The sequence below is a fragment of the Orbicella franksi genome, chromosome 8 (genome assembly GCF_964199315.1).
Source record: "Orbicella franksi chromosome 8, jaOrbFran1.1, whole genome shotgun sequence".
NCBI classification, from domain to species: domain Eukaryota; kingdom Metazoa; phylum Cnidaria; class Anthozoa; order Scleractinia; family Merulinidae; genus Orbicella; species Orbicella franksi.
In genome coordinates, this window is record NC_138152.1 from 10,709,646 (window position 1) to 10,722,297 (window position 12,652).

General features: G+C 39.2%; 1 protein-coding gene across 1 annotated transcript in view; it reads left to right on the top strand.

The window, feature by feature from the left end:
* The window catches only part of LOC145495875 (uncharacterized), a 297,135-nt gene that overhangs the window by 56,444 nt on the left and 228,039 nt on the right, over positions 1–12,652 (top strand). The window lies entirely within an intron of this gene.

Sequence of the window (12,652 nt, forward strand, 5' to 3'; positions counted from 1 at the left end):
GTTTCGTCTAACAAAGTCAGCGTTGTAGTTGTTTTTGTGAAAAACCCGTTCAAGGTACTGTTTTCGTCAAGTAAGCTGTCCGGTGTGTCACAAACTAGTTGCGTTCGTCTCGTGGCTTTGTGTGAAGTCGGGTTGTAGGATGATTCGTCAAGTAGTCTGTCGGTATGCGTCGGTTTTCTGTACACTGTCGTTCGCAGTTTTAATTGTCACGGCTTACCAAACAGTCTAGAAAAGGAAGTTTTCCATTTTCTTCGATCTCCTTAGTAAACTGGATGTCGGCGTTCTGTTCGTTAGGTGAGGGGGGCGTAACGGTTTGCGGTGATGCGGTTTTGCGTTACTTTTGGTGCGGTTTTACGGAAATCTTTATTTTAAACTGCGGTATTGCGGTTTTATAAGACTAAGTGGTTTGCGGTTTTCATAAATTTTGGATCGCGGTAATCGGTAAAAAAGAGTCTGCAGCCGTCTCCGCTTTCCAGTTATGACAGTGATTACTCGGATCGATGACTTTTGATCTCTTGTTTATGTTTTGCAAGGGACCATTGTTGTGTAAGCAAGCTTTGTTGTTTGTAATTTCCACTTTTTCCAGTTAATAATTGGTATGATTAACCATTTTATCCAATGATACGTCGACCTTGTTCACTTTCCGGGCTGGGAATCTTTCGCTCAGATTTTCTTACAGTATTTGCCGTCGCCTCGTGCGGGACAATGTCTGCCGAGCAAGAAGAAGTGGTTATGAGGATGGTCGGGACGAGATGATGTTACTTAAAGAAGAGATTGGAAGCTCGGCGACGTTTCATCTAGGAGCAAGAACTCGCTTCGGGAGAGTTACGACGCTTCAACAATCGTTTGCTTTACTGAACACTTCATGGGGCTAACTACGTTGTCTTCGGGTTACTCAAAATTCTTCTTGGAAATATTTTAAATGAAACTTAAGGTTGATTCAGTCGAATTGCGACATAAAATGAATGTTCCGAACTCGTATTCGGGATATTTGACCTTGAAAACTATCATCTTGACGAATTTTCACCAAAAAAAAACTCGAGGAAAGCTTGCGTTGTGTAACATTCGAGTGGTTTCCAGTGCTGAAGTCGTAAACATCGAATTTTTTCAATTGGATAACTGAGCAGTATTCGTGCGTGCGCGAGCGCTCTTATATTAGTTCCACAGCAGCATAACGAAGTCAGTGCCACGGACGTGTGTCAATGATTGACCTTTTCAGTACGGAGTCATAAAAGTCGTCGATACTTGTCAGAGTGCGTGATGATAAGATCAGTTATAATATTACAGTATTATTTTATGAGTGCGATGATCATACGTTGATTAACATTAACCTACACTTTTATCAAACTAAATAGGGTCCTATTTCTAATGGATGGCGAACTAGAAGTAATGATGGCGGTACCGTAGCACATTTGTAACTACGGTTTCGGTATTTTGGTAAATTTCCACGCGGTATTGCGGTTTTTTACGTTTTTTTACGCGGTTTTGCGGTTTTCGGACCCCCCTTACGCACCCCTCTTAGGTGGTCGTTAAAATCGTCAATTTCGTCTTTGTGAACGGCGGTAAAGGTGTCGTCAACGTAGCGTAACCAAAGCGGTATCGTTTGTCGGCAAGTTGCAAGGGCGCGTTCCCCCACGTGTTGCATCACAATTTCTGCGACAACAACAGAAACAGGCGACCCCATGGTTGTTCCATGCAACCTTGTTATACAAAGACAACCAGAGAATCGATTCGCGAGACAACTGTGACCGGTTGTGGCCCTCTGTCACACAACAGCGTATTTTTGCGTGACAACGAGAGCCGAAACTGGATTGAATGATTTTTCTAGTTGATGATTAAAGTTACACTTCAAAACATACACTGCTGTTTATTTTTTCTTTTGTTCGAGCCCTTCCACGCAGGTGCAGGGGTAAACTACGCGGAAGGAAGCGTAGGGAGTGGGGAGAGCCTGTGCGCCTCCAGACTGATGTTAAGGTGCTCGCCACTGCAGTACCGAAGCCTTGTAAAACATTCAGCTAGGCCTTTTGTCGAGTACTTCGACGATTTAGTTAAAGACTCTAAAATATTCAGTTACTTCAATGACAAGCTAGATAAAATATGAGACACCCTGGGAACAGGCAGCGACGAAATGTATAAGGGATATTAGGGAAGGCATACCGGGGGAGGGGGGCATCGCGAGTAAATTTATGAGGGAACGCAAGGGTCAACAATGTACGGCTATGGTACTGGAGGAGACCCGATCGGGAACCCCGGGGGAAGACACGAAGTCGCCTACGGAACGCACGGAAATTATAAAGGGAGCTATATGGAGAATCACATCAGATGTTAAAGAAAATGCGGAGGGATCACACAGTTACAGACTATTACATGCATGTGGGACTGCAAGTGCAAGGCTAACGTAGAGGGGAACCCACTGAGAAACCATGAAAGAACGCACACGTTACGTATGTCGGAACGCACAGGGGAGGGCCAGAGAAAACAAAACCGAAAGGGGAAACAGAAGGAAAACCACGTCGAATGAACAAGAAACTTGTAGAGTAATGTACAAAGAAATGTACCATTGAGCGTATATGAAACGCGCGGTGTCACAAACAAGTAAGGTATGGCGAATATTGCAGGGACCCTCCGGAAAACCATCAAGGAATTCATTGAAAAACGAAAGGAAAAATGAACCAAAAACACGAGGAAACACTGGGAGCGCGCGTCGAGATGAATTAAACGATTCGCACAATGAACGAATGTAACAAATGAGAAAGCACATGGGGGACCCACAGTGAATGCACAGAGATCACTAGGAAACCGAAGGGGAAGGCCCCGGATTGTGTATGGAGGACATATGGAACAACGTATAGCGAAACGCACGGGAAATAGGTAGGACGCAAAGTTTATGGACGCGAAGCATGCATAGGGAACAGATGACGAAATGCCAGTGGAAACCCATGGTGTAAGACATGAGCAAAGGTATTGGAAAACCCACAGCAAAGTATGGGTGACATATATAGCAAGGAACTCGAGGATGTGTATAGCTTAAAGCACAAGGAAATGCGTAGCCAAACGCAGGAAAATCCACGGCAACGCACGTGAAGCGCATAACAGGCCTAGGGAGGTCACGACGTAAAGGACGACCAAACACGTTACGAAACACACCATAAGTGAGGGAGACCCACAGATGAATGAACGACTTTGTGTGTAGGGTAAAGCGCAGGGATTAGACGGAGAAACAGATGGAGAAAGATAGGAAGAAATACACAAGGGAGTGCAAGGTGAAAAGAACGATTAAAAGCTGTCTGGGATGCGAATGCAAAGGGTAAGTAAGTGGGAACTCACAAGGGAACCATGATTTCCAGTGGCTCCCTTCGTTAAATGACAACACTTAAAAGTAATAAAGTTATACAAATATCAAACGTCACACAAGGGGATAATTTAAAAGCCTTCAAAAATCGATCAATAACTCAGCTATCTTTATTTAACGAAATATGATGGCCACGTGAATCAGTCTTTACAAAGGTATTTACTTTTACGTATTACTGTCTTAACAAAGCCTAAGAATGGCGTAAGAATTTAAGTCCGTGAAAATATGCGGTGACATTTTTGTCAGTGATTGGTTCAAGTTTGTAATCAATATTCATGACTACTTGTGAAATTTGCACTCAAACCAAATACTTGGTCATATTGTGAAGACGTGGATTTATGTACTCCTGGTGATGTCGGATCTGGCCATGTTCTTCCTTTGAAGAAGATAACGCAGGACGAGATTGAAGATTCAAAATATTAATGGTGAGAACAATTTTTAATCTTGCTGCTCTTCACCGAACGAAACAATTCTTCGCTCGCAATTTTCTTAATTTTTCGAGCTGCACATTGCTTCGTACCGTAAACCAGATAGCCACAGTTTTGCAAAGGCTGGGAAGAAACGTTTCAGTAAAGGGTTAATAAGAAATAATTCTAGACAAGTTTGTAAGATGTTTGAACTGAATTTGTTTGATATTTTCTGTTCTTCTCGTTGCGTGTTGCTCCCGGAAAATTGAAAACCGTTACCGCGTGCAGGTGGTTCATACGAGCTTTGGTCGCTGCTCGCCCTGGTAGTAATGGTGTATCTTGGAAATGAATTTGACCCGAGAAAAAGCTAATGTTTCTCATTATTTTCTTCTTTTCAGGAGAGGAAATGGCCTAATGGCGAAGAGGGATGGTATGACGACCCGGCGAACGAAAGAAGAAATAGAAATTTCGCGAGGTGGCAGTATATTTGAAGCTTTCGTTGTAAGGATTGTTTCGAATGACTGATATATATTTTTCAATACCTAGCCTTGGTAGCCATCATTTTGGTCGAAATGATTTCAGGAAAAATTTTAAGTGGATCGACAACGTTGAGTTTTTACGTTGGCACTGTATTTGGCAACACCATCTCAATTTTTGTGATCAAAATGCGTACAATTTATCTCGGAATCGACGAAGGAATATACCAATGGTTTTTTTTAGGCAAAGGAGATTTAAAGGACCTATACGACAACGAAAAAAACATTTTCGGCAACAACGAAATTCACTCTACAACAAATAAATTGTCTTGCTAGAATTACAATTCTCGCGCAAAATTTTACTCTCTTCAAGAGTAAAACCTAACAGGGCTGCACGCCTGTAGCGTGAAACAGAAAAAATATTTTTCGGAACAAAGGAAATTATTCTATAACAAATTTAAATTGTTTTGCTACTATTAAAATTATCGACAAACTTTAATTTCTCATCGAATACAGTCTCAAACTCGCAATACAATAAAGCAGAAAAATGCCAGGACAATGAAAATTACTCTTGAAAAAGTACAGATGGCCCCCTGAATTAATCACATCAACACACAATTGTATTACGAATTTCTTGGCGAATATTTTCAACCATCTAAAGCACACTCAGAAACAGATATTTAGACTCTGGCCAAACACGTCGATTGCAAATTACAACGAAGATTTCAAAAGAAATCCGAAGATTCCGAACGACTGCCGACAGCCGTCCGAGATATTCCGAAGGTAACCGATCACTCCAAGATTTCGGAAGATTTTCCTAGATTTCCCAATGGTAACGAAAGATTTGGGAATAGTTTTGGGGAATTCGGAAGGCTAAAGGGAAATTTCCCAGAGATTACAAACTACATTCACGTGATTACCAAGATAGTTATCTTTCGCAGTATATCGAAGTTTTTCTAGCATATTGTTGTAACACAGCTACTTCAAATAAATTGAAAATATTTTCGGGTTATTGGACATACTACACTACAATTTTGAAAGTGCCTCCATAACGACAGATCAACGTTTGTTTCACCTCTAGATAGTGACAGTTTAGGCTTCTAAGATCACTATCTGGTTTATCAAAGGTGTTGTTTAAAGGAAAAAGCAGAGAAGTATAGCGCGAGCGATTAACAAAATCATCGCCTAGGAGTTGTTGTCTTGATATGCTACCAAATTCTCAGGACTACAATTAAGACCAAGTAAGGCAATCGTTAAGGATAATTGATATTTTCAGCTTTAAAGTTTGAACGAGATTAAGATCGTGGAAAACTGAAAATATAAAACCTATCTCTATAAATGCTAACACTGAAAAACAATTCGATTCTGCCATCTTTTTCAACAATTGTCTAGCAATGATCTCCAAAAAGAACCTTTCGCATGCAACTGCTACAAATAAACATTTCAAATTAGCTGTTGCACAGATTTTTCTCCAAGATTTAAAAGGCTGCCAACGTACAATTTTGTAAAAATCATATCCAAAACTAGGAAGACCAGCAACAAATTTGTCAACAAGGATAATAATATTTGCATATAAATTGGTATTGGAATGTGCCTTGCCATAGCTATAGACAGTTCTCGCGGCACCTTTGCAAAACTAGTCCAGTTCCTGGACTCTTCTTTCTTCCCGCCCCATATAGGGGCTGAACCCGTGAGGAGTGAAATGATGTGACGTATATATGAAATAATTCATATTTAAACTCCTCACGGGAATATATGAACTCAATTAATTGACCTCGCTCCCAGTGTGTGGCTTCATAGTTCAGTTGGTAGAGCATCGCACCGGTATCGCGGAGGTCACGGATTCGAATGCCGTTGAAGCCCTGATTTTTTTCAGGCTTCTTCTTTCCAGTTGCTTAAATTGGAAAATTCACTGCGATGATCATTCTTCACCTTCCTTTAATAAAAATACTACAGCAAATAGAGGTCAATTACACACGCGTCTTCAATATAACTTTTATTGACTTTTTAATACTGTAATTGCATTTACAAACAATTTCAAGAAAGTAAACAAAATAAAAAATTGCCCTTTTAAAAGGGCCTGGTAACTAGTCAATGTAGGCTCTCTTTTACTATTTTTTGACTATGTAGGGTTGCCAAAAAGAAAAAAAAATTCTGCGCTTTTGAACAGAGTCTAGCCAGAAATCAAGCATGTACTTTGCTGTGTTTTGAATCACGTGTACTAACGCTAGTATTTCAACTGATGAAGGCTCAACCAGCAGCCGAAACGTCTTGAACAAAACATCAAAAAATAGTCAGTGTCAAACCATTATCTTACAATGTTAGCTCCTGACTCCCACTACTCTATGCAGTTTTAGATACTAGACAACTTGAGACTAATTCCAATGCCTTCTTTTGACTCTTGAGTTTTATATTGTAAAATCACTAATACCAGCTCCGCCCTAACAATCTTGTCGCAAGAAACTCAATCGAGATAAACTTTGTCTTGTAAATCTACCTTACTTTTAAAACGCGATCCACTGAAGAAACATCTAAACGAAGTTCTTTGCTTTGCTTTGCTTCTGTCCATGTTAATGTCGCTGCATGTGCACTTGAGATGGCAGGCTGCAAGAAAGATAAATAAAACGTCCAATTAACAATGGGTATACTGACACCCAAAGAACAAAATGTACATGAAGTGTATTCTCGACTTGAGTTTACAGTTTAATTCTCTCATCGGGAATGCACTCGTTTGGTTTTATCATCATCATAGAAATACACGAAGTTTACATAATGATATTAAGAGCAACCAGAAGCATAGCAACTTAAAACGCGGACAAGCAGTAACACGAAATAAATGGCACCGGCTAAAATATAGCACTCTAAAATTAACCTTTACTTGCTACGGCAAAAATGTTCGTGACTAAACGAGCAATATTTGTATTTTCTTCCCGAGGATGAATTGATGCGTGCTTAATAGTCGCCAATCGTTCAATAACCCGTGACTTTTTCCCCAGGCAGTGACGCTTGGGTTTAAATTTCGGCTTTTTTTTTTCCGCGTTCAGTCACAAATCGCCGTCTGGTCTCTGAAGCGCATGCGCCACCTGTGCATGCGTACAGCACATGGAATTTACAGAGGTTGTCGTCGAGAAAAGTTAGCGCGGATTCGATGATTTCTAGGGCGATGAAATCACATACAAACGAACACACCGTTCAAGGTAGACCAACACTAAAGGACGTTAAGCGTTTTTGGACCGGGTCGCTGCAAGCCTTACGAGAGATCCATTTACGAGCGAACATTTTAGTGAATCATGAATCATGTTATACCAAAGGAGCCATCAACCGGGGCTATCAACTCTTCAACTTGATAAAAAGCATCTTCAGAAGCGTCTTCGTATTTTTAGACGTGATCGTGAACCAAGCAGAATCCCGGCACGAGCTCAAGAACGTCTGAGCAACAAGAGCAGAAAGGTTAGAGAATTTGTTTACGAATTCATCTGTTCGAGTACACGTAAGTAAAATGCTCTGAGAAACTTCGTAAAGTATAATAAAGATAAAATCTCGAACTAAACGATATTCTCTCGTTATTTGCTTGTAACAGAGTTATGTGTCTTAACAAGAGTGAAACTCATGTAGCGAATTATTGTACATTTAAGCTGAAGAAACTAATATATATCAGTGACCCCAGCAAAACAATTCTTGGCTTGCACTGTCACGCAATCCTGATGCAATAAAAAATTTATTCGAAAACCATTTAGTGGATAAAATCAAGAAATTGGGATGTTATAGGAGATTAATAAAGATGACACTCCTCGAATTTTTAGGTCTGTGCGTTTTCCCAAGCTCAGATATTCGTCGAAATATTTTGCACAAATTTACAGAGACCAGCATGGAACCGCCATTTTGGTGTACCTCCGCGGTACGCCTACATTGCGGCCGGAAAATATTGTAAACATCTGGAACTTACTTTGGCTATCTAGGCGACTGATTATCTGCAATGAAAAACAAGCATTTACATAAGCACTTTTCCTAATACTTTAACCTCTAAATGGGCTAAAAACCACGAGATAAGTATATGATTTCGACAACCGCGTTCGTAGGTCTATGTAACGCATCGCCATATCTTTGAAATTCAAAATGTCTCGCTTGCTTGAGAAACGCAAATAACAACAACAAAGGGTAAGGAAAATAGACTGAAACGTTTATAGGTTGATATAAAGACCTTGACTCATTTCACACCCTAAAGACTTGCAAACGAGTAATGAGCTATTAATCGATTCCAAGAAATGCTATCAAAAGCAGAATAGCTTAAGCATATCAATTCTATTGAATTTCGTACAACTTCAAATGCAGAACATTTAGCTCAATTGCAACATAGCTATTGCTTCTCAGTATAACGACTGCCTGGGTACATGCAGCAAAGCGTCTAGTTTCAACAATAAAAAGCTCTCGGGTAATTTCACATCTTTAAAGGTCAATCTATGTAATTTGCAGGAAACTTATGACCAAATACAACCAAAAATTGAAATGCTACACAAGCGAATAACGATCGACACAAACTTGCTTTAAAAATTCAAACTGTTGTTCAAATGCAATACCTCTAGAACCAAGAAAAAACCGTTTTCTAAGACAATTAGTAAATACAGTAGATTTTAGAGTAATTTACAGGTAATTATGGTTTCCTCTTGATCACCTTTGATTTGACAACCCGACAGCTACAGCTAGTTTTCACAAGACGGTTTTTACGAAACTTCGACTGAAAACGACTTTCACAGCTATTTCAAGACCATTTCCCGGTGCTATTTGAACTCCCAGAGGGAAATTAACAAACTGTGAGAATCCGAAAATGTCATGCTAAAAAAGACTTATTTGATTTGAACGCAGTTATGAAGCATTTCACTCCCACTGGTAAGTTTTAGCAAATGATCGGAATGACGTTATGTAACCAAGAATGGTATTTCACGTACACTTTCAGGGCACATGCAGTGGTTTCATGTGGCGCTGTGATTATGCTCTACAAGGTGGTTTTGGCTTTTTAATCTACATGCATGGACAAGAGCCCTAAGTTTGTCTACTCAAATTGAATCCAAGCGGTATTTTCATCAACTTTCTAAGGCAAAATAAAATTAGGTACAATGATAAAGTACATGATCTTTTTCAACAGGAACTTCACGTCTAAATTTCCAGGCTGTCTGTCGTTCTTTGCTTAATTTTTTTCAGGGTTTTTTCTAAGAATCTGGTGATATATTAAGACAATATAGTCAAGTTTATAACCTTTCTTCTCATTGCTTTGTCCTTATTCAGAGGTCTTAGTCAAAAAACAAATTCTCCTTACTGGTTTTGATCTATCTAGACAATAACTTTTTGAGGTTACTCTTAACATGTATATCCTCCTTACTGTTTCTTCGTCATTATGTTTGAGACTGTCAGGAGAAATTTTACGCTGATCACAAATGAGGCTTAATAGCTAAGGAAGCATTGATATATGAACCGGAAAGCAATTGGTTGTTCGTCCAATAGACTAATTTCGATATACTCTAGTTATTCCGCAGAGCCTCGTACTGAGGTCTATTGTATTAGGCTCAATTTTGATATATCGAAACTGGTCTATTAGACCTACCGTCTCAAAATTTGAATAATCATCAACAACAGTGCCTCGTACCCTAGTCAGCCTCCGCCATTTTCGATGTCATCGAAATTGCTGATATTGTATGGTGAAGCGAAATCTTATACATGTAGCTTTACTGTAAGTTGTGTTCCTAGAAGGACGTTTAATTATCTTTAGTAGTTTCACAGTGATTTCCTTCGTTTCGACATGCTCCAAATAAAATATTATAGCCAAACTCTAGCCTGCAGACAAAACAAAGGTGTGGCTGACTAGGGCCCTTTAAGGGTCCCAACAACCGATTTAGAAGCGCCTTAGCGCGCGTTGCCAAGGAAATGAAATTTCACCTCCAGTGCCTGAGCCTGGGAAATTAAAACAGTTCAATAGCTTTTAAATTCCGTTACATTTTAAATGTTTTTTTCTGTGTTTCACTAAAGTGCAAACAAAATAAAAAAAAAAGAGAAAAACAGAAAAACACGCGTAAAAGGAGGATCATCTTCGTGTGGCTTTCGTGTGCTTCATTTGAAGTTATCAAAGTTCCCCTGATAGAGGGAACTGTGCACGCGCTATAGGGCTACTTCCGGTAGATATTGGCGACACTTCCGGTTTTAGAAAATATTGCAAATTTTTCAATACCTTTAATCTCTGTCAAAATCTGACCTTATGTTCCGTTAATATATGAACAATTAACATTTGATTGACGTTTGATTTCGTAAATACCTTTTGATTGACATTTAGCCGCGTAACCGATACGGTCAATGCATTGACCTTTGAGCTTGCATAAGTTAGTTTTTGTCGCAGATATTTTCACTGTGAACACGTTCGTTGCTGACCTGTTTTGCTGACCCGTTTTCTGCTGTTTTCAAATCTGTTTATCCCTTTCCTGACCTGGACAAACCGCAAAACAATCTGATTGGACATCGTCAAAGAAGTAAGTTTAGTACTGTAACTCAGGCTTAAAACAATGTAACTTAGGTTTGCGTTTATATTCCGATCGTCTGTTTGTTTTCTCAATGGAATTTGTATTACCTCTTTAGATCGAATAATCTTGAACCCTGGAATAAATTATACGATTGGCGTGGCCCAGTTAGATTGTCTGCTTGGTTTTTTACGGAACCACCTTATACATGTAGAAATGAAACAAAATCTATGCATAGCGAAATGAGGATTTAAATCAAAATATTAAATCAATGAAAAAATCTCGATAAGTAATATGCCTAGAAGCCTTTGCATGTTTTTGGAATTAGCCACATGATCATAGGCCTGGCTTGATGACATCATCACTGATGTTACTGATCATGAAAAGGTTAAAACAAATGAAATAACTATGAACTAACCAAAAAATGGGCAGGTTATAACACAACTAATTTTCCCTAGCAATGGCTCAAAAAGATCAATTATTATAGGCCCTTACTAAATGTTTGTATAACCCAACCCTGAAGGGCTATGGTATCCAGTTAGCCATATAACAAAGGTTTCTTGAAATAGCGTAACAGTGAAACAACATCTCTGTTCAATTCTTTGCCTGCATTGTGTGGAGTTATTCCTCGTACATGTATTATGAAGTGATTAAAAACCTACATGTAGCTTCCTTTACAAAGAAAATTGTGACTCACCTTAAAAGGAATCTAGTGTCTCAAATTGATTCTTTTTCCTCTTGAGCCCCAGCAAAGCTTTAAATTTTTCTTTCCTTTTTTGTATCTACTAAGATACAAGAAATGTTTAAAACTTTATGACAACCTTCATCTCTTTATTTCAAAAACTATAGTATACAATTAAAAGTAAACCAGAATTTAGATAATATTATTTTAAACCCTATTAGGGGCAAGTTTTAACAATGAAGGTAAGGTTAAGTCTGCATCAGACCAACCGCAACTGATGCAAACTATCACAGCTTATCCAGTTCGGAATATTTCTATTACACTTGGATGGGATGCTAGTCTGTCACACGGTTAGCATCCAGTATTAAATTCACCCAGTACCCATTTGTACACCTAGGTGAAGAGAGGTAGTGTGAAAGTAATGTGTCTTGCCCAAGAACACAGTGCAGAGACCCTCACCATTGGTTTAAAACCTGACTGCTAGACTTGAAGTCCAGCCCATTAAGCATTCAATTAAACCCCTGTGTCCTTCCTCCCACAAAACAATACTTTCAACAACAGTACCCCTGCCATTGTAGTCTTAAGGAATTTTTGTACACCCTACCCCTGAAAGGCTAAGGTATGCAAACACATAACAACAATTTGTTGAAATAGCTGAACAGTTGTGAGACAATCGATTGAGCTATATTCGTTTTAATTTTCTACCTACTTTGTGCAAATTATTATTTCTGGTACATGATACCAAACATAAAAGAAATTGTGACTGACCTACTAAGGGATCCAATGTCTCCATTTGATTCTTTCTCCTCTAGAGTCTCAGCACAGAGCTCTTTTCCATGCTTTTCTGTTTTTTATCTAGTGAGAAACTGCAAATGTTCCAACCTCTATGGAACCAACTCCAGTCACTAGATACCTCGCCAACATATGCTGATATGATCAGTAAGACGAAAGATCTGGCATTCATCAACGAAGCTCTGTCTGAGTTATCATCATATGAAGGAATATGAATCCCTGCCACAAGCAATAGGAAATTGTCCCACTTCCAAGTCCGCAAAGGGAATGATACTCCATACCAGTACCCATGTACCTATAAGGAGATTTTAGAAAGACAGCGTTCTATGCATAGAGCTGGCGTTAAACAGGCACAGGATGTTATAAGAAAATACTTACCAGATGAGTTCGAGACTACCCTAACAGTAAATGGTTGTTGGACAATGCCTTACAGATTTACC